General features: G+C 33.9%; 1 protein-coding gene and 1 long non-coding RNA gene across 4 annotated transcripts in view; one reads left to right on the forward strand and one right to left on the reverse strand.

The window, feature by feature from the left end:
* The window catches only part of LOC129146720 (uncharacterized), a 29,662-nt gene extending 13,103 nt beyond the window's left edge, over positions 1-16,559 (reverse strand). The window contains exons 1-2 of the long non-coding RNA XR_008553808.1: positions 16,489-16,559; positions 15,856-15,961 (exon numbers count right to left, since the gene is read on the reverse strand). This is a non-coding gene — a long non-coding RNA (uncharacterized LOC129146720). The remainder of the gene's footprint in view (positions 1-15,855; positions 15,962-16,488) is intronic.
* Positions 1-22,981, forward strand: part of NLGN1 (neuroligin 1) — an 882,121-nt gene that overhangs the window by 545,591 nt on the left and 313,549 nt on the right. The gene's annotated exons all lie outside the window — the stretch shown is intronic.

Here is a 22,981-nt window from a genome sequence, read left to right on the forward strand (position 1 = left end):
AGGATCTACACAGAACTCATATATTCAACAAAAAGAAAACAAATATCCACATTTTAAAAATGGGGTAAAACTAAATAGCCATTTTTCCAAAAAAAGACATACACATTGCCAACAGACATATGAAAAAAAAAAAATCATTAACTTTTCCTATCACAGAAATGCAAATCAAAACTACAGTGAGTACTACCTTATACCTGAGAGCATGGCCCATCTCTAAAAGATGCACATATAAAGTACATATGTGCATATGCACATAAAAGATGTACATAGAATTTATATGTACTTATACAACTGAAACAACAAAAGTTGATGAGGATTTGAAGAAAAGGGAACACAGTTGGTAGGAATGTAGGTTTATCAAGCTCTTACGGAAAATAGTGTGAAGCATTTTTAAAATTTTTTAAATTTTAAAAATAGATCTATGCTATGATCCAGAAATTCCACTCCTAGATATCTGTCCCAAAATACAAATATGAATGGATATATTCACTCATGTTCAGTACAGCACTGTTTACAATAGTCACATTATGGAAACAACCAAAGTGTCTAATGACACAGGACAGCATTGAGAAGATGTGGTATATATACACAATGGAATGCTACTCAGTTATTTAAGAAAATGGAACCTTGAGATTTGTTTAAACATGGATGAAACTGAAAGTGATTATGGTAAGTGAAATAAGTCACAAGGAGAAAGACAAATGATTTCATTCATGTGGAACATAGAAAAACAAAACAAAGGAACAGAAACCAAAACAAACCCTAGAAGGGTAGCTTCTGACAAAGCTAACAGAAAGGAAAGGTGGAAGAGGGGAATGTCGACTGGTTCAGGCCCTATGGAAAACAATATAGAGAATTCTCAAAATATTAAAATTTATATGCCACATGATCCAGTAATTCCATTTCTATGTATCTACCTGAAGAAAGCAAAAACACTAAATCACAGGGATGTTCTTCTGCATTCAATGCAGGATTATGTACAATAGCCAAGTTATGTAAATAACCTAAGTGACCAAAGACAGATGAGTAGATTAGCAAAATGTGGCATATACTCAATGGAATACTACTCAACTTGAAAAAAAAAACTCTTGCCATTTGTGAAATCATAGACAAACTGGAGAGGATTATGCTAAGCAAAATCTTTTTATGTGGAATATAGAGAAACAAAACAAAGGGTCATATAAAACTAAATCAATCATAAACACTAGAAAGCTAACTTTAGAATTGATACCTCCTTCTTTCTCCTTCCCCCTGTTTTTTTTTAATGTTGTGTATCTTTTCTAGAAAGTAATTTCATTGACAAATAGAATGATACGTTTACGGAATAGTTGACCCTGTACAGTCACAGCAAACAGAGTGCTTCCATTTAAGTACCATGAACAACTAACTGAACCTATTCATTTCTGTTTCCTCATCAGTAAAGTGGAAAGAATAATCATGCACACTACATAAGCCTTTTCTGAGATTTAAATAGGTTAATGTCTGATAAACTTCTGTTAAAATAACAGGCATAAAGTAAATATTAAATTATTGCCTGAGATCTGGAAAAAAGTCCATTCACAGCCTTGGTTGCTAGTGTCTATAAGAGAGGGCAGAGGACGGTAGTCGAGGATGGACTGAGTGTTGGATGGTAACCATGTTTTTCAAACCAAACTGGCAAACATCTGGAATGTCAGGATTTTCCAAACATCTAAGAGTAAGCATTTTTAAAAGTATCAATGTCACTGTGATTCCCAAATGGCCATACATATTCCACTGTAAGCTGGACTAACCTGAGAATGTGACTGCTATGAGATAATCTTTTCTGTTTTTTTCTTCTCCTTTTATAAGAGCACTTTATACAGAATAACATCTATACTAGCTTCCTAATGTTTTCTGATACCTGTGATTTAAATATCTTCCAAGATGAAACAATCTTGGGGAAATATTTTTAATGTTTTCTGAATGATGTATGATATAATATTCATCTCCCAGTTCCTGAAATCTTCTGTATATATGTAATAAGCAAATTAAAACAAAAGCCTTTAGAGCACTAAACAAAGGAAATTTAGAATATTGGTAGACTATATTGATGAAAAGAATGTCTAAGTAAAAATTCCTTTTACAAGTCAATTAATTTTAAATTCTTACTTTTCAACAAAATTGAAGGCAATATCAATTGAGTTGTCAACTGAGAGATCATTAACAGTAATTTTTATTATAGTTTACAGTGTGATTTCTGGCACATAATTTGGAAAGAATTCAAAGAAATGAATGACATTACAATAACAAAACTCCTATCCTCATTTTCTTATTATTGTGAATTAGTTTTCTCAGGACTAGCATATGTATAAATAAAAACTAACAATACGATTTATGTTGAATGCTATCTTTGTAAAGCAATGAAAATATTTAGTCATGATACAAGAACTAATTAGAGAAACAAAGGCCACTCATGTCATTGAAACATAGATTTCCAGTACATTTTTCAGTTTTATGTTTAAGTAATTATCACAACTTGTATTTGTTTAGGTGAAATATATATATATATATAAACAATAATTATACCAAAAAACCAACTGTCAGAAAAATATAATAACGATGATATTCTCAAAGAATATAGAATTTTTGTGTTTCCTTTTACATGTTTTTATGGCAGAAAAATCTGAAGACAATCAACAGTGGTCTTTCAAAGTAAAGATTTACTCCATTAAAGTATGATGCTTAAAGTTTCAAGCAGAAAATGAAACAATGTAAACTATTTTAACTCATTGATGTATTTTATTTTATATGATGGTTGTTATTAAGTTGATTTGACATTTAGAATAGATATATATAGAAGAGTCTAGAACAGTTTTTATACTGCCCATATTTATAACATATTGGGAATTACATATTTTCAAATGTTAAATTTATGAAGAAACATTTTAGATATTAAATACATGGAAGTGCATGATTTTTAAAAATTTTTTTTAGAAGTCATATGAGCAAACTTGCTTAAAAACTGGTGAGTGGTGAAATCTTTCAAGGAATGTTCCAAGATTCCATGGTTGTTCTGAAAATAAAATAGAATTTACTTTGTGTATTTAATAATTTTTATATGGAATCTTATCCAGAATTGCTATAGAAATATCTAGTGTCATCCTCTTTAAAATCTATTTTTAATTTCTTCTTCCTAATAAAAATTATCTTTGATATTTTTTCTAAAAACGAGAAGAGAAACAAGACCGCATACACATAAAACTGCACAAAAGGTCAGATGTCTGCCCCCACCCTTTTTTTGAGAGATAGAGGATAAGGAGAAAGCAAATCTAATAAAACACTGTTTAGAGCACTAGAAAATTCCTTTTTGTAGATGTTAATAATATAATCCAATTTAAGTACTTAATTAAAAAGTGACATTTTAGAAAGCTGTGCATGGATAATCAAAGTAAGCCACTGAGGTTCTTTGGGGGATGTTGGTATTTTGGTGAAAGTTTTGGACTAACAATATTTTGTAGAAATATCATGATTCTTTTTTAAAAATTCAAGTAAGAATTTCCTTACAAATCAGCCCAATATATTCTAGGATATGGACAAAAACTTCTGGGATAGTTGTTTCTTATTTCACAATTAAAAATAAATCTATTTGGACTAAGTGTGTGGTAGTAATCACCATTGGGGCCCAAATGTTTTCTTTTGCAGCTGACCTCAAGAGCTAGAAGAATTACAGTGTCATTTCTGAATACAGAACAAATGATAAAGAGCCTGCTTGCAGAGCAAATCCCATCTGTAGAATAGGGGAAGATCATATTAGATTTCCCCTCAAAACTGGATCTGTTAACAAATATTTTATAAATATATTCTTTAAAAGATTTATTTGAATCATTTCTATTTTCTCTACCAAAAAATGTATTTATTGATGCCTATAATTAAGTGGAAGGATTATACATCATGATCCAGTGAGATTTATACCAGGGACATAAAAATGGTTCACCATTGAAAATCAATCAATGTAATTCACCTCATCAACACAAAGAAAGATAAACATCATTGTTCATATCAACAGATGCCAAGAAAGCATTTGATAAAATTCAACATCCATTTATGACAAAAACCCTGCAAAACATTTTTATCTTTAAATAAAAAACACATAGATATAAAGCAATGAAAAATATATTTTCATATATATCAATCCCAATAAATCAGTACCCAAGATCTGGAACAGTACTTCAAAAAGTTATTTTTTTTTTCATAATAACATTGTTCTGATTTCTCCCATTCCAAATATGACAGATTTTCAAAAATTTTAAGTGTCATTCAGAACTTCTTTAACTGTCATTTATTCTTATTTTTAGTGCTGTCATTTTCATTAGACTCATAGTATACTAAAAACACAAAGATTTTACTATAATCTAATTTCAGTTTAAAAAAATTTGTAACGTAACTGTGCAATAAAATACTTTGGTCTAAAAATATTTGTAAGTATAATTTCACATTTTAATAGTGTGTTTTCCCTATTATGATAGAACAGGAAAAGAATGGTGTGATTTAAGAATACCATTTGTGCTCAGAAAAAGACAGTCTGGTTTCTACTAATCATAATTTAAGTATACTGTGAAACAAAAAAAGGTCTGTGTCTCCATCTCTAATTTTCCATAATAATACTGTTTTATTTCTTACTTTCCTTTCTAACCATAAAACTCAGAAAAACAATTTCTAATGTCCTGTAGAAAATAAAGTTCACCTGAGTCTGCTTTGCTGGGAACATTATAGTTTGATCCCAACCTTATTTTCTATTAAATTTTGAGACACTCAACTTCAAACAAACCTACCTGTTTTATACTTTCACAATCCTTTATTCACATGTTAACCTCTACATCCATCCAGTTTTTATCCACATTAAAACAATTCCCTTTATAGATTAGAACATAGTGAATTTTACTTTTTTGCGGTTTTTGTTATAGGCACTATCTCTACTAGTTATTACAAGTTGTTGCTTCTAGTGTTTTTTACATCCCATATGTTGCATGTGTCTACATGCTCCATGGCGGCAGGGAACTCATCTGTATTAGAAATTTTAAGAAACTGTATTAGGAGTTGCTTCCTGGCTGGTTGGGGGGATCAAACTCGTGCTGCAGAGGCTTCGGACAGCTTCATAGTTTGCATCTTAACCCCTTGCGCCACCAGGGAGGCCCTTGAACTTGTTGAATCTCAGTGATCTTATCTGTTAAAACAAAATAATCTTAATAATACCCAAGACACTTGTTGGATTAAATAAGATCTACACCAACCCAGGGCAGGGACTGTGCCACAATGAGACATAAAAGACACTTAAGATTAAATGAATTGATTTAAAATCAGAGATAGTCAAAAAAAAAATTGCCTTAATTTTCAACTTCATGTTTGTTTCTCTACTATCAATAAAGTGACATTTAAAGTGGCAGACATAGTTTATGTTTAGGAAGAATGAAGTTTAAAAAGAAAACCTCAATTACAAATCACATAAAATTCTATATTAAGATAATGTACTTTGTGATTTAATCAGGTTTTATATACCTAATCTAGAGGTTTTACGTCAACTTGTCAACTTAGACACATTCCATTTAATCCCAGTTTCATGCTCAAAAGTTACATGAAATTCTTTGTTTTCCCTGATTTGAAAAAAGCAAAGTACCCCTTGCATAATTCAATGGCTCACAATGGCTTCAGATGCAAGAAAATCTTGTAACAGTTGCAAGATGATAGTTATCTTCTTTTCATCAGAGGTTTACAATCTGAGCAACATATGGTTGGTGTCATTAATTGTGCCTTCTTGCATGTTCTTTCTTTCTTGCAAATTACCAACTAAATTGTATGTTCACCTTAAAGGAATTCAAAGTATATGGCAGGTTGTCAGATTTGCCCACACAGTATCAGGTATCAGACCACCCACTGAGAGTTTTAATTGGAGTTACCTTTTGCTGAATGAATAGGGATTATGTGACTTTTGATTCTGTAGTTATAATAGAATATTTTATAGTTGATCACTGTCATTTACAAAAGAGAAGAAATAAGGAGCAACTTCAAGTTTCCCAAATCCTTTCTGAGAGGAACAAATCTCTTCATTAAAGTGTATGTCTACCCAGTAAGCACTTTCACATTAATTCCTCCCTAGAACTTTCCAAGATGACACCTGGTGCCAGAAGAACTAGTAGATGTTACTCATGGTAAGAAAAGAATATCTTTCCCAGGGTCTCTATGTGATGCTTTTAGAAATGATAAATGTTTTAGCTAGGAATTTGCACCTACTGGGAGACTTACACTTTAATGTCATCTATTAAAAATGTAAATCGCCTATTATTCTGGACTGGGGTGATTATTCTAATTATTATTATTTATTATTTTCTAGCATCATATGTCTGCATTGGGTGACTCTGGAGGAAATATTCTAGTTAAAGGAGGAACTGTTATTTTCATATTTCTTAAGTGACATCTATTTGTATGGCTAACATTTTAGCAATAAAAAGCAAAATGTAAAACTGCAGCGTGCTGTGAAAGGAAGTCTACACATTGAATGAACACTGCAGGGACATACTCATAAATATTCATTAAACAGGGTTTCATTGAAAATGAAATTTAAGTACTTAAGGTAATGCAATACAAGTAGGTGAAAAGCTTTTCCACCTCAGCTAAGGAAACAGGATCAAATGAGATAATCTAAGAAGGGAGGATACAATTCAGAACATGTCTTTTGTACCCCAAGCTATGAATTAAGAAAATGCGGAGTTAATTCAATTATAACTTGTATCCTGTTACTTCCAATGCCTAATTTTTGCAATAAAAGGCACACAAGGTTTTTAAAACTTCCGATACTCAGCTTAATTTGAGTTGGTTTGAAGTTTAAGAACGTTCCTGTGGAAGAGGCAATGAAATACAGTGTCATGGCGGGCCTCCCCTGGTGGTGCAGCGGTTGAGCGCTGGGCTGCGAAGCTGCCCGCAGCCTCTGCAGCGCCAGTTCGATCCCCGGCCCCCGGCGAGGGTCCCACATGGTGCACAGACCTCTCCTGCCATGCCCACTGCTCCCCTCATCAGTGTATTTCATCCGTCTGACTGTTCTGTTCCCCGCTCTGGCTCTGGTGAATTTTCTCACCCTCCCGCGCTTCTGACTATTACCATTTTAATAAATAGATTTGTTCCTCTCAGAAAGGATTTGGGAAACTTGAAGTTGCTCTTTATTTCTTCTCTTTTGTAAATGACAGTGATCAATTATAAAATATTCCATTATCACTGCTAAAAAAAAAAAAGAAATATAGTGTCATGGATATAACATTGTTCTAATATTCAGGGTGACCCTTAAAATTGGTGTGGTCTCTAGTAAGTTACCAAGTTCTGATACTGCTTCTCGTTTATAAAGTGAAAATAAGACTACCTCTTTACTTACATAGTCTTGTGAAAGAGAGAATGGTGAATGCATATGTGTTTTATAAATGATAAAATGTCATTAACTATTCTTATAATTTCTTAGTATTCATTTTAGCATACTTGTGGAACCTAGGTTCAACATCAGTGATTGTTTAGTTCTTGCCTCCCTTTTCTTTTTTCATAATATATGCATTAATAAATAAATTTGGATAATAAATATTAAATGAGAACCTGTTTCAAACATTATATCCTAGCAACTCAAGATCAATCTATAAACAAAACAAAGATATCCACCTGCATCAAGCCTATGTTCTATTAGAGAACATTAATAAGAAACTAACAAAATAATGGCATAACAAATAGTTTGTTATTGGTGGAAGTACTTTGGAGGAAAATAAAATACAGAAATAGTGTGGCAGGGATGGAGAGGGGGTGGATACATATTTTAAAGTGGATTGAAGCTTTCAATCTGGAATATTCTAAGACATACTTTGAAGTTAGTGAGGAAACCAATCCCTTGGATATCTAGGAAAGAGTATCCAGGCCAAGAAAAAAACAAGCACAAATGATTTGTGGCAGAAGTATGTCCCTGGTGTCAAGGAGCATCAGAACTGCTCTGGGATTAGAGAGGAGTGGTTAAGAAAAGGAGTAGGTAGAAATAAGGTCAGAGAGTAGAAGGCTGGATATAATATGACATTTAGATCACTGAATTCTACCTTTTACTGTGTGTGAGAAGAAATTACTAGAAGGTTTTGATAGAACACGTGGTAAGATCTGACCTTATCTTAATGGTATCATTCTGGCTTCTGCATGGAGTTGTTTAACCAGCTAAGAGACTTTTGTATTAATCTACTGAGAGATGATGGTACTTTGAGGAAGAGTAGTAGTGAGCATAATGATAAGTGCTAATTTGAGTTGTCTTTGAAGTTAGTGCTAAAATAATTTGTTCATGGTTTGCATGAGAAATGTGAAGTGAGAAAAAAAGGGAGTCAGGGTGACTAAGTTTTGTTGCCTGAGCCAATAGAAAAATTGGTTTTATTATGTTAACTGATGGCAAATTGTATTTTGTATTGTTTTATTAGTGTGTTTGTGTCTGGGTGAGCATGGAGGCACTTAAGGTCAATATTAGATGTATTACTTGTTTGTATTTATCCAGTTATTTGTAATGAGTTTTCCTATTTCCAGTGTTATCAAGCAAAATGTCCTACTATTTCAAATTGATTTATGTTATTATGGCAATAGGTTAGTCCTTAGTTTTGTTTTATTTTTAAAATGTTGATCTAGAAGAAACAATCTAGGCTATAACTCCTAGTTTCATTTCTTTTTTATTATTTATTACTAAACTATAGATGTACAGGGAAAATATGATGGTATGTAATGATTAATTCCATTATTCTTGAGAGCAATGAGTTGTATTCAGTCAAATTGAACCCATCTTCAAGTAAGACATTTGTCTTATGAGAGCAAGGTAGGGGGGTGGGGAATGGAGTACGTATATTTAAAAAAGTGATGACTTATCTATAAATAAAATCTGGGAGAAGAGTAAAAAGAAAGAAATTAATTCCAATATTATTATTTGGACAATCTGTTGAGATAGTAGTGTCTCATGGATAGTAAAGTTTGAGTGTATAAACAGATTCTTTGGGATATCATTACAAGAGATGGTGGGGACTAAACTACTATACTGATGGAATCACTTAGTTTTTTTAATAATTCTGATTAGAGTGATGATTTCATCAAATTTCTTTTTTTTTAAGATTTATTTCTTTATGTATACAAGAGCTGGGATGTAGGCCAGAGGTGTTTAGGGTGAGAGGATTCAACAGAGACAGAGTGGGAAGCAGAACAGGTTGATCTACTGAAATACACTGCTGAGGGAAACAGCGGGCAAGACAGAAGAGGTCTGCTGTACCATGTGGGTTAGCTACCTGGCTAAGGATCAAACTCATTCTGCAGTGTCTGGTGATAGCTCGGCAACACAGAGACTTTAACCCCTGCACCACCAGGGAGGCACAATTTCATCAAATTTCTTACAGGCTAAAGTGAGTATCTTTAGCACTCTTGAAGGCTGGCTGGCTGGGTGACTGACTGAGGGCTTAGAGAACCACTGATGTGCAAGCATGATGAACCAGACATATATGACTCATCCTAGACATAGGCTGCCTCCAGTGGCTGCTCTTAGCTCATGTGTAAGTGTCTGAGTTTCTTCCAAAGTGCCTTTGAATATAATCCTGAAATCAAGGGAGGTTAACTTAACCATAAAGATGGCTAGTGTGAATGCTAGGGATGAGTGATATCAGAACAATGCTCAAAGATGCACATGAAATTCTCAACAACCAACACCTGAGGAGGACAGTCTACCAGGAAGCTCAGGAGACCATAAGAACAAGTAGGAGAGATACCAGTGCTGACTACAAAATCATATCTTGGTAGTCATTGAATGAATGAATGGAATAAATAGCAAAATGAAGAGGCAATAATCAATGATCAAAAAGATGAAAAGGTAAATAAATTAAACATCCCCAGGGGCTCTGAGATCATCCATTGCAATGATAGAATTTTGATTTGAAAGGACCACAAATTATCAAAGATTTTAGTTACTGATGTTACTACTGTGAGAGACTGGAAATCCAGTGAATGGCAGAAGAAAGGAACACACAATAGTGGTTAGGAAGCTACAATGTGCAGAGATGGGATATACTTCCCAACATGGAACTTGCAAGTAAGATAATATTAAGTCTAAGAATTAAGATAATATTAAGATGATTAATTAAGATAATTTAATTTAATAATTTAATTAAGATAATTAAGATAATATTAAATCTAAGACTATTTCACAATAAACCACATTTAAGATGAGACCAGAAGTTAAAAGGACCTATAGATTACGGGAGTTTGATGATTACCAAGGGAGATTCTAGACAGAGGGTATTGGAACGCAAGCAAAGAAAAGAGAAAGATAAATGGCTATTTTGGGTGATGAATAAAGATAGCAGGCTTTTGAGACAGTTTATTTAGCTTGCCACAAAATTACAAGTGATTCTAATTCACTGGTGCTTGGGGGGACCCCAAGCACTTTAGGAGGAGTCAGATTTGATCTAATTAGTTATTGCTCCTTCTGGCCCTTTCTATTTCCTCTTTCAGAAACATATGATGAGATAATAATGACTATCAGATAAACCAACTGAGCTTCCTTGTGATATTTTATTTACTTTCCCTTAATGTAGACATAAATCCCATTAGGCAGTGACTAGGTTATTTCTGTATTCTGAATAACATCAAGCAGACTCTCAGTGCACTCCATAAATGTTAATCTCATATATTTCACCAAATCTCAAAGGCTCAGTTGGTTTTGATAGATTTTCTTTTTCTTAAGATATTCGTCAGCTCACAGTCCTTTTTATAAGTATATATTATAATTGAGTAAGCATGTTTTACTAAGTAACTGTATAATAAACAAATATTTCATTCACTGAAGGAGAAACATTTAACACATGATGATGTACAGCACTATACTCAGTATTAGATGACATGCAGAAGACATCGGATTACTTCCCAAGTCTTTACAATATCATTAGAGAAAAAACATATGCAGAAGTAAAGCAATCATGCGTAAATGAACAATTTTAAATAACATCTAACAATTTTCTGGAATCATGGGGAAAGAAGTTGGGATGGTTTACATATGTTTAAGTTGCACATTCTAGTCCATTGTTTTATGAAGAAGTTATAAGAAAAAGTGAATTACCATGTGAATAGTAATGATTTGCATTTTAGTTAATAAGCAAATATTTTTTATAGATTACATACCGATCACAAGTTGCATTAATATTATGATTAATCTCTAATGGAGTTTTTTTAAATGAATGATAAAAATCACTTTGAATATATAGTTTTCATTAGGCTACTTCACATTATTGCCCTTTCCTCAGTGTAAGTCACATGTACACTTAACCCATTCCACTTTAAAATTGTACACTATATATTTTTAATTAATTAGTTTTCTTTTTATTTTTGCATAGTGCAGGGGGTGAGAGGATTCACCAGAGACAGGGTGGGGAGCAGAACATGGTGATTTACTGAAATATACTGCTGAGGGGAGCAGTGAGCAAGACAGGAGAGGTCTATTGTGCCATGTGGGTCACCTCCCTGGCAGAGATCGAACTCAGGCAGTAGCAGTGACAGTGCTAAGACCTAACCCCTAGGCCACCAGAAAGTCCCCTAAAATTGTACACTTTATCCTTATTTCTAGTAATTAAGATTTCCTGTTCTCTTTTAAATCCTGATAAATAACATTTTGTAAATAAATTATAATTTTCTTGTTTTTAATCAGTATTCTCAATCTATTTTCTCTGAAAACTTCTTGATGGATCAGACTTGATCACAAAATTAACCTTTTTATAAAGATTAATTCGTAGGATAGGTAGAGGTCATGGCCTTGTCACCATGCGTTGTTATTAAAATATATGTGTGTGTGTGTGTTGTGTATGTGTAAATCTCTTCTTCAAAGAGAAAAGATTACGCATCTCTTTAGAGAAAAGATTATGCATACCTGTAGTAAATTTTCCAGTGAAAGAGCCAGCATTAACTGAAGACTTTTTGTCAGTCCCTGTCCTTAGTATTTTATTTTCAGGATTTTATTGAGTGCTTATAGTAACCTTGTGAAGTAGTATTGTTATTTCCATTACAAGATGAAAAATAAATGAGGTTTAGTGATTATGAGGTCTGTCCTGACACCTCATTATTCACAAGCAATGCTGGTTGTCAGACCAGCCATTGCTATTAAATTCTGTGCCAAGCTAACTCCTTCAGTGAGATCTGGAGACTTTTCCTTTCTACTTATAGTACCTTAGTTGGTCCCCTCATCATTTTACATCAACTCCAAACTAGTCCTCTGTTACACAGTCTCATGATTTTGACATGTTAGCAAAGACACTTAGACTATCTGAAGCTTAAAGAGGTTAACAGACTTGCCTAAGGTCATACAACTAATACATAGATGGGATTTAGCTGCAACTTATTGCATGAGAGATACAATTATTAGTTAAAATCTTGGGAAACATATCAGTAGTAAAAGAATAAAACTTTTATACAGTCCAACATGAAAATATGGATTTTTGTAACTGCCCTAAAGGTCAATAGAAGCTAGTTTTATTAGAACCCAGGAGAAATGAAAAATCAAAAAATGCCACTCCTCCACAAATTTAGCCAGAGTCCAGAATTTTGAAGCTGAAAGAGACCCGCCCCGTTTGTGATGAGAGTATGGAGTCTACCTCAGTCTCTCTCTACTCTCTCTCTCTCTCTCTCTCTCTCTCTCTCTCTCACACACACACACACACACACACACACACTATTAAATTGATTCAGACCAAAAAAAAAAAAATCCATTAAAATAAGAAAATAGAGCCTCCCCTGGTGGCACAGTGGTTGAGAACTGGGTTGCGAAGCTGTCCACAGCCTCTGCAGCGCCGGTTCGATCCCCGGCCACCGGCAAGAGCCCCACATGGCGCAGCAGACCTCTCCTGCCGCCCGCTGCTCCCCTCAGCAGTGTACTTCGGTCCTTCTGCCTGCTCTGCTTTCTGCTCTGGCTCTGATGAATTCTCTCACCCTCCCACACTTCTGACTGTACCCAGTGCTTGTATAAATAAATAAATCTTTAAAAAAAAAAAAGACAGTAGGCATTTTTGCATACACTAGACTTTCTAATTTAAGGTTTATTTGTATGTGTGTGTGTGTGTTTGAGACTTTTTAAGCAATGTTTTATATAACTACTACTAGGAATGAAATATTTGTAAACTAAAGGCAAATATTGAACACCATGAGAAAAGGCGGTAATTAACACAAATTTTGAGACTCCAGAGAAATATGAATCCCCAAAGACAGTACAAAACCTTCAGCAAATGTTCTTCTTGAGCCAACTAAAAAATGGTTAAGCATATTGTAAAGTGTAGTATCTTGTAGAAAATACTGAATTAGTTATCTAAACTTCTCATAAATATAGATTAGATTGAGTAAAATGATTATTTACTTCATTAAAATCTTTGGATCTCTATGTTAATATTAACACAACAGACTATGGGTGGAGGACTTTGGGTGCCTTGAGCATGAGTGTGGTGTGGTAACCTACATCTGAAGAGGTGCAAACCTACACTCTGTAATAGATATAGTGTTGCTAACCAATGTTACCTCAATTAAAAAATATAACCCTTTAAAAGGAATGTTTTCTTCTTTTTTATGCTTTTTCCCCAAACATTTATTATTTTTACCTGCAATGGCACATGCATTTTTAATAGTACGATCATCTAAGACAAAGATCAGCAAGCTATAGTCCATAGGTCATATGTATCATGCTGCCTATTTTTGTACAACCCCCGAAGAATACCTTTTACACTTAAATGATAAAGAAAAGAAAATCAGAAGAAAATTATTTTCAGTTGTAAAAATTATATGAAATTCAAATTTTACTATCTGTACCTTGACAGTAGAAGTTTGTCAAAACTTGGTCTAAAACAATGACTTAGGTTTTTCAAAATTATATTCAACATGGAACATATCTTTCTCTCATTTCCCAAAACATGAACCTTTGACTTACTTTTTAATCAGTGTTCTCTCAGGACTATTCATTACATGAGTAAATTGGTCCATTTGGTCATCAAGATAATAAGCTATTTAGATACGAGAAATATTTTCTCCAGAGTAAAGCTTATAAACAGAAACTTCTGTTGTAGAGAAGATTCTAGAAATTTTGTTTTTAGAGAAAAAAGTTGCTTTTCCTCAGACTACATGTTATAACAGAAAGAATATTTATTTATACTTAAATTCCTGGATAGGATATTAACTCTATTTTAAACACTGAATGGGGATAATTATACTAGCTATGTCATAGGTTTGGTGTGAGTATAAATGTAAACATAAGTCAAATTTTGAGGATACTAGTCTAGCTTGTAAGGGTCAATGAATTGTAATCTTCCTTCTCTAAAATTAAACCTATAAAATTATTCCTATGTAACAGCTCCCACAAATTACCATCAGAGTGAGCGGTCAGATTTTGCATTGTTTTTATATGTTTCAAGCATTTATTCCTGGTTTGTAGTTTATAAATCCAGTCTCTACATCTGCTCTCTCCTTAAGGGCACCATTTTTCATCATAAGCACAGCCATATAGTTGTCTACCTCCTACACTTCCTCATAAGTACCATGCATTTCATGTTTATTGCAGTGTGTTTAATTTGCATTATTTTGGGTCTCACATCATGACTTCAGAAATTTCAGGTTAATAAACACTATAAAAATTATTTCCCCATTTATTCTAGCATTATAAGGGCAATTATATCTAAGCAGTGTGACACCATTGTGAATCTGTATGTATGACCAGGAATACATTGGCAGATGGCACCACAAGGACTTCATTATTGCAGCTTACTGTAGCATTTTCAGAAATTTTAAATTGAAATTCTCAGCTGAAAGGGTACCACAAGTTTAAAGAAAGGACCTTTAAAATGAAGTAACTTGCAAAAGCTTTCATGAATTAGTAAATTAATTCTATCTTTCTTTTAGACCTTCAAGGAATTTGCCTGCTTTGTTCTATCAAGATGGGTATAACATTCTTGCCTGGAAAGGGAGACTTGCCTAGCTCTGAGTTTCTAATACTGACACTCTTGCTCCTGCATTTTCTTTTGCATGTTAGGCAGCGAGCATGTTAACAAACTGGAGGACTTTGCAGTGGATAGTTTTATTGAATCTGTCTCAGATTGATGCATTTATTTACATTATCTAGAAACATAACAGAAAGTAAAATACTTTCCCTAATTAGAATAGTATTTCAAATCATATAAAATAAAACTCTTGAATACAGAATCACACGCATGTATAGAAATGTATTACGAGTTTCTGGATTAGCTTGTAACATAAAATTTCAAATTATGGAATAACTCTTGTTATTTCTTTCCCATCTGTTTCCTCTGATTCCATACTGTAGCTCCCACACCAGTTAATGAGCAACAGGCCATCATAATTATTATAAATAATATTTAGGAACATTGGCTCTAAGATAGGGTATGAGCTATTGGCTATGTGTGCATAATCTTCAACTAATAGACTTTATTACCTATATTAGCAGCACAAATGACATTTTTTTAAATTTTAAACTGAATCTCAGAATCCTGAATTCCTAAATAATTTACCCCCAATAAAATATGTGTGTTGAGATATGTACAAATGAAACAAAGATTGTGACTCAGAGGACAAAATCAATAGACTTCATGAACTTTAGCGGTGACTCAGTTGGGAGACATGATTTATCACTGTGTCCAGAAGTTCTCAATTATGATATTACAAACAAGAGGTATACCTTGTTCAGATCTTTAAACTGCAAGTGATTTATTACTAATGAGCATTAAACATCAGAAGTTTGTAAAGTGTTCAAATTAATTGGAATGCAAAAAAAGAGACAGTGTTGGTATTCATGGAAAAAACATGTAATCTGTGACTTACCGTATTGATGCCGTATCCCTTTAGAAGCAGTTGTTACAGATATACTGCTGATGGCTATTGTACACTAGATAAATGACTTTGCATCCTCTGTCATTTGTTGGTATTTCTGTAAAATAATGAGATACTGTCAAAATGTGGTTAACCCAAGATGGAGTTATAGAGACAAATGTTTTCTATCAAAAAATGTAAAGTTGCTGTAGTCAAATTTGTAAGAAGATACATGTTGTTGTTTACATTTTACAAGTTAATACTAGATTCTCTGTAAACATTTCAAATATAAGGTAATATTTGTAGATGTGACCCAATAAAATAATTGTTCTGATGTTAAAAATAATGCTTCTAGGGTTAATAATAGGTAAATAAAACACTTATAACACTTAAATATAAATCAGTTATCCAGTTATCAAATAGTAATTGAGCATTGTTCAGTTACCAAATACTGGACTACAAGGGTGAATAAGGAAAATGGGTTTGTCCTCAAGGAGCTCACTTACTATCATGGAAAACAAAGAAAAAATTTCATTGCTTTTTAAATATAGTCTAGTCGTCAGTAATGCTATTCATAAGCATTCCAGTTCTCCTTCCAAGTTTAGAGTAGAATGACACCCCCATTTTTTTTAGATTAGGTGTTACCATTTGAATTAAATAGTAAGCAGAGTGTTGCTCCACCGTAGAAAATGTCAGCCAGAGTTGATTCATCAAAAACTCCCCTTTCACTGTCATGTTGAGCACTGAAAAATGTGTTACCCAGACAACCTCAGTCTAAGTCACAAAGTCACCATAATGAACTGATCTTTGGGTGATCTGCACCAGATATGCACTGCAAGCAAGAAGTACTTTTTGTTGTGTTAAACCACTGAGACTTCGGAGGTCTTTGCCACTGCAGTGCAACCAACCCCATCTCAAGTGAGATTGTTGTTATGCACAAAGTGTCAAGAAGGCACAAAGAAGGAAGTTTTGGGAATACTGTTCCAGCTCGAAAGAAATAGGATCAAATGAGTAATCATTAGGTTTCTCCAGTGTTGTGGCCTGACAGGAGAGCTGAAAGGGACACTGTCCAGATTGGCAGAGGCTCTTACCCCTCCTTCTCTACTTACATGTCATTTTATCAACTCCCACAATCTGAGAAATAGGGTCACCTCAGGAGCTCAGCATCAGTGATTTTGCAGCAAATGTCTTTGGTTGCTTAGGGATAAGGATCTATAACCCACACAAGTGTCTTCCTTTCAACTGAATCAAGGATAAAATTTGCAGGTGAAGTCAGTGTTTCACAAATATAACTGGTGAATACAATGGTCCAAGTAATCTACTTTAAAAGTTGAACTTTTTAAGTGACCCAGAACACTAGGAAAATGCAAGCTAAATCATAAGGTTATAAGTTAAAAAACATAAATATTTTACCTTACCAGAACTGTAAGTCTTAATCCGAGAAAGGATAAATGTACATAGATTTTGTTGACTTTTAGAAATATAAAATAAATGGTGTATTGTCTAGCACATAAATATACGTAGAACCCACATTTTTATCTTTAATTTTTACAAAATATATCTATGATATTGTCATGTAAGTTACTTTTTTGTTCTTAATATGTCATTAAGAATATCTTTAAAATTCATATTTTCAGGCTTCTACAGGCTCTTAGTGAATATAGCTGGAAGAAGAACCCAGGAATATTTTTATCTAAAAAGCTATAAACATAATTCCTATGGTCAGTCATATTGGAAATTCTTCAGAGGGTGACCTGTAAGGACCCTTTAAGCTCCAAGAGTTCTTGATTCTAAGATATACCCACAAAAACTCTAAGATTGTGACATTGTCATCAGTTCTTCAAATAATCACCATCTATTTAATCTTGACATTTAATTTGGTTCTTGGGCCTTTTCCCAGCATCTTTTCTTTCTCTTGAAGTTACAGAAACATTGGTATAGGTTATACAAAAGACTTGTATAAATGAATTTTTAGTAGAATATTTTCTAGAAGCATGCCCCAAAATGTCAAATATGCTCATACTAGAAAAATTGCTATCCATGATGTACTTAAAATTTCAGCTGGAAATATTCATCTAACAGTTCTTGAGAGCAGGGCTCAACTGTGTTGGATTCAACTAGCAACATTGATTTTTCATGTTCTTCTCCCTACAGTTGAAAAGAATCAAGTTAAATCTGTAGGGAATGAAAACTAAACAGCCGTTAGCATGAAGGTCCATGTCCTGTTGCATTTATCTCGTAGGTTAAAATCATTCATTGATCGCTAATCACCTGTGGTTGTTTACACACAACAGGTTCCCTGGATAGCACAAAACCACAAGGAGGATTATACATACCACAGGAAGCAATCAATAGAAAAGGCTCATAATGATGTTCCTGAGAGGAAACTGAAAGATTTTCCCATTGTGACAGTGTGTATATGTGTGGTAGGATTGTCAAAACAGACATAAGGGTTTCCAGCTGGCAGAAAAATGTTTTTAACATTTGGCTTTCATATCCACTTTTCTTGTCTCACTTTAATGATATAAAAAAAATGGGGAAAAAAATCTGTTTACGAATATTTTAATAATTCTATTCTAGCTTTGCATTTTTACCCAAATAATTATGAAATGTGCCATTTGTTACCCTTAGAATATTATTGAATTGTTTTTTGTTTTGTTTTTTGCCTTGCTAATGCCTAAAGCATCCAAAATCTTTTTATCTAAAAAATGTTGGATATCATAGGGTTCTCAAAAGTGGTTCAGTGCATCTTCCATTCATAAATGATAGCTTGATCTTAAACATAAACCACTGTGAAACTTATGCATTAAGCACTGCCAGATGAACAGAAAGTAAAGCCACAAATGAATTAAAACCCACCTTCAACTATTTAATATCTAATATATCTTATAGACTCTGGCCTATAGTATGCGTTACACCTACTTCCCATTGGAGGAAAAATTAATTAAATTAATATGAGTTTGTTTTTTTTAGAGTTTTGTCCTGAACTTTCAGCATTTTTGTAAAATTACAGATTTGACATGCTCTTTCTGAAAAGCCTATCTGAACCTACTGAATTTCAAAACAGAGCCTTCTCTCCAAGTTCCAACAAGGATGAAGGAGATGCAACCATCTGAGAAAGTTGCACACAGAGTGGAGAATATCTCATCTGAAGACCCTTGAGGTCTTCTAGTAACTATAGTCTATTATTTCCTGATTTCATAAAGCAGACTTATAATTCTCCCCAGATGATATTTGATAGTGACATAATTTTCATAAACAGTTTAAGACAATTGAATCTCTCTGTGCACATGTCAACCAAGTGTCTTGAAATTAGCCAACTGCATATTACTATGCATTTATAATAACAAATTTTACCTTATACTATGTAATATGAATATAAATTACTGCAATGGTTACCATTTACCTTCACTTTTTCTGAAACTTCACAACTCATACCATTTTAATTATATCAAAATTTAAATTTGGAAATGTTATTCTTGGTGTAGTTTGGTAAAAGGAATTTTCAGGAACTTTCAGAGATTAATTATGTGGAAAAACAGTGTACCATCCTAATTGTGTAAATATGAGTAGACTCTGAGAGTGGATGTCAATATCTGCATGCCAGATAGTTTTGCATGCTGCTCCATTTATGTGAAGATCACAGTATGGAATCATAATTTGCTCCCCAAACAACCCAGGCCTTCCAGAACACTGCCTGAAATTAAATCTTCTCCTTGTGCATGGCTTATAAAAAATTGAATGGCAGTTCATTTTCACAACACATGACAAACATAAAAGAAATTATGAATTAATTTTAAACCCTGCTTAGCAGTCTTATCAAATTGATGGCACCCTTTGTCTCACTGAAGTCAGTGATATGCTTAATTAGAATCCAGGCATCTCTACATGTTTTTGAGTGACAGCTCAGATCATCCTCACGAACCTCCCCAACCCCCAGGTTTTAAAGCCTAAAACAAAACAATTGGCTTAAAAGGTTGACTGGATGTGACTTTCACTTCATGTACTACATTAAGCACATCAAATGTATTATGCTGGTTGTTCAAAAAAAAAAACAAAACAAAGACTTGAGGGCTTGTTTGGATGGATGAATGAATAGAGATAGATGAGAGAGAGAGAGAGAGATTTACATGCATGTATGCATCCTTATCGCAAACAGTTTTCCTTCAAGGGAAAATAAGATGGAGGTAGAACTAACTGTCTTTCTTTAGTCATCTTGGGATTATTCAGTAACTAATTATGTATTTGAGTAATTATTTAGACATTTCCTCTCCCGTTTTGGCATTTCACTGTTCATTAGCCACCATCTTCAGTTTCTAACTGACACCATGCCAGGAATACACACGCATCATCCATCCTAAAGCCATCCTACCTGTGAACAACAAACATGCAGAGAAATTGTAAGGCACTGACTCTGTTTCCAGTCAGATACTAACACTGACAGAGAGACCTGCCTCACTCTTGCACACTTCTGGAACTTTGATGCTCCTTTATACGCTACCAAGTATGTCTTCAATTTGAAGGATTGTCCCAGGATCTTTGCATGAAAAAAATAACATGGTTGGGAATATTGGGGGAAGTATATATCTCTATATATGTTTACAAACATATGTAAAATTATGTAATCATGAATTATATGATTATTCACAATCTATATTATATATATGAAAATATGTATTTAGTTAAATGAAGCAGCATTGATTTTATATTTTGTTTTTTGTTATATTGATTTTTACTTATTTTTTTTAATTTTCTTACATTGTTCATTTTCATACAATATTTGATATCATCCTTCAGGTGTATCTCCCATAAATCTCCCACCACGACATCACCCAGGTCTATAGTTTCTTTGCAGGTTTTGTCTTTTTTTTTAACCCTCTATTTGGTTTACCTATATTCCTCCTATAAGTGAAACCATTCTATATTTTTCTCTTTTCCTTCTGACTGATTTTACTGTGCATAATCCCTTACAGCTCCACCTATGTTGGTGTGAAGAGCATGAGTGTATCTTTTTTGATTGTGGAATAGTATTCCACTGTCTATATATACCACATTTTCTTCATCTTTTTATCTTCTTTGGGGCATTTAGGTTGTTTCCATATCTTAGCTATAAATAGTGCTACAGTGAACACAGGAGTGCAGGTTTCCTTTCCAAATAGTGGTTTTGTGCTCTTTGAGTAGATTCCTAGGAGAGGAATCACTGGGTCATATGGTAGATCCATTTGTAGTAATTTTGAGGAACCTGCACACAGCTTTCCATAGTGGTTGCACCGTTTGCATTCCACCAGCAGCACTGACTATGTATTTGCTAGCTTGTAATGACTGTTCCACTGTTTGAAAGCCAAAAAGTTCTAGTCTCTGAAGAGACGAGATCTATGGTCAGTAATGTTTAGAGTCACATCTGCTTAATTAGCATATAAAAGTTACCTCGGAAAGAGAAATCACCTCTAATGACTTTGATTTGAAGCAGGATTAAACAATGTAAACCCAAAGTGTATTATTACTCGATAGGAACCAGCTTCGTAGTTATTACAGCACAAGGGGGAGTTACCACAGGTTGATTCATGTAATTGTGATGTCATCCAGATATCACTGTGTTTCCAGCATATCTTTGTTTCAGGACAGCTTTGGCAATTACTGAAAGTGTGAAAAGAGCTTTATAGTTCAAGGTTTAGTTTCATGGTTTTCTTTTCAACTTGGAGGGAAAAACTGTTTTTATCCATTAAGAACAAAAAGCAATCAAAAGACATTTGAAACTTTGTAAGAACAGAGTTTTACTCATTTTCCCATTTTCTCACATTTTATAACAGTGTAGTAATAAATATGACAACCAAGAAAATGGGAATGATACATATCTCCATTAAATTTTCAAGTATTAAATTAAAGTGCAGTTTATTTACACTTAATTCTCTATTTGGACTGATAATTCAACATATTAGTACTGTTGAAAGTAATAAATGACTGGACTACTCTAAGATATATTTTTAAATTTAATTTAATTATATATATATATATATTTTTTTTACATCATTCTTTCACTTGTACAATGCTTGCTTTCTCCTTATGGGTATAGTCCCCACAAAATTCCCACCATCAATTCACCTATGCACCATCACCACAGTCCATTGTGGAAGAACACATTCCCTCTCGTTTTGATCCCTCTTCCTCCCTCTCCCCTGCAGTGTCCCTGATTAATAGTTTTCTGTTAATTTTGTTATTTAATTTATTATTTTTAGTTCCTTATTTAGTTCCCTTACATTCCTCCTATAAATTGAAACCATCCAATATTTTTCTTTTTCCTTCTGGCTATTTCACTAATCTTAATCCCTTCCAGCTCCATCCATGTTGCTGCAAATGGCATAAGTTTATCTTTTTTGATTGCTGTATAATATTCCATTGTGTATATATACCACATCTTCTTGATTCAGTTATCTATTTTTGGGCATTTGGATTGTTTCCATATTTTATGTATTGTAAACAGTGCTGCAATAAACACAGGGAAGCAGGTATCCTTTTGAGTTAATGTTTTTTGTGTCCTTTGGGTAGATTCCTAGGTGTGGACTTGCTGGGTCATATGGAAGCTCCATTTTTAGTAGTTTGAGGAACCTCCACACAGTTTTCCATAGTGGTTGGACCAATTTGCATTCCCACCAGCAGTATAGGAGAGTTCCTCTTTCTCCACATCCTTGCCAACATTTATTGAGTCCTGGTTTTTTTTTTTAATAATTTTTTTAAGATTTATTTATTTATTTATACAACCACTGGGGTACAGTCAGAAGCACGGGAGTGTGAGAGAATTCACCAGAGCCAGAGCAGAGAGCAGAACAGGCAGAAGGACCAAGTGCACTGCTGAGGGGAGCAGAGGGTGGCAGGAGAGGTCTGCACCATGTGGGACCCTTGCCCAGTGGGCGGGGATCGAACCGGTGCTGCAGAGGCTGTGGGCAGCATCGCAACCCAACGCTCAACCGCTGCACCACCGGGGAGGCCCTGAGTCCTGTTTTTTTAATATGTGCCATTCCTTCTGGTGTAAGGTGCTATCTCAATGTGGTTTTGATATGCATTTCTCTGATTATAAGGGATTTTAAACATTTTTTCATATACCCATTGGCCATCTGCATTTCCTCTTTAGAGAAGTATC

This window comes from Talpa occidentalis, unplaced genomic scaffold, assembly GCF_014898055.3.
Source record: "Talpa occidentalis isolate TD23 unplaced genomic scaffold, MPIMG_talOcc4v2.1 talOcc4.4, whole genome shotgun sequence".
In the NCBI taxonomy this organism is placed as follows: Eukaryota; Metazoa; Chordata; class Mammalia; order Eulipotyphla; family Talpidae; genus Talpa; species Talpa occidentalis.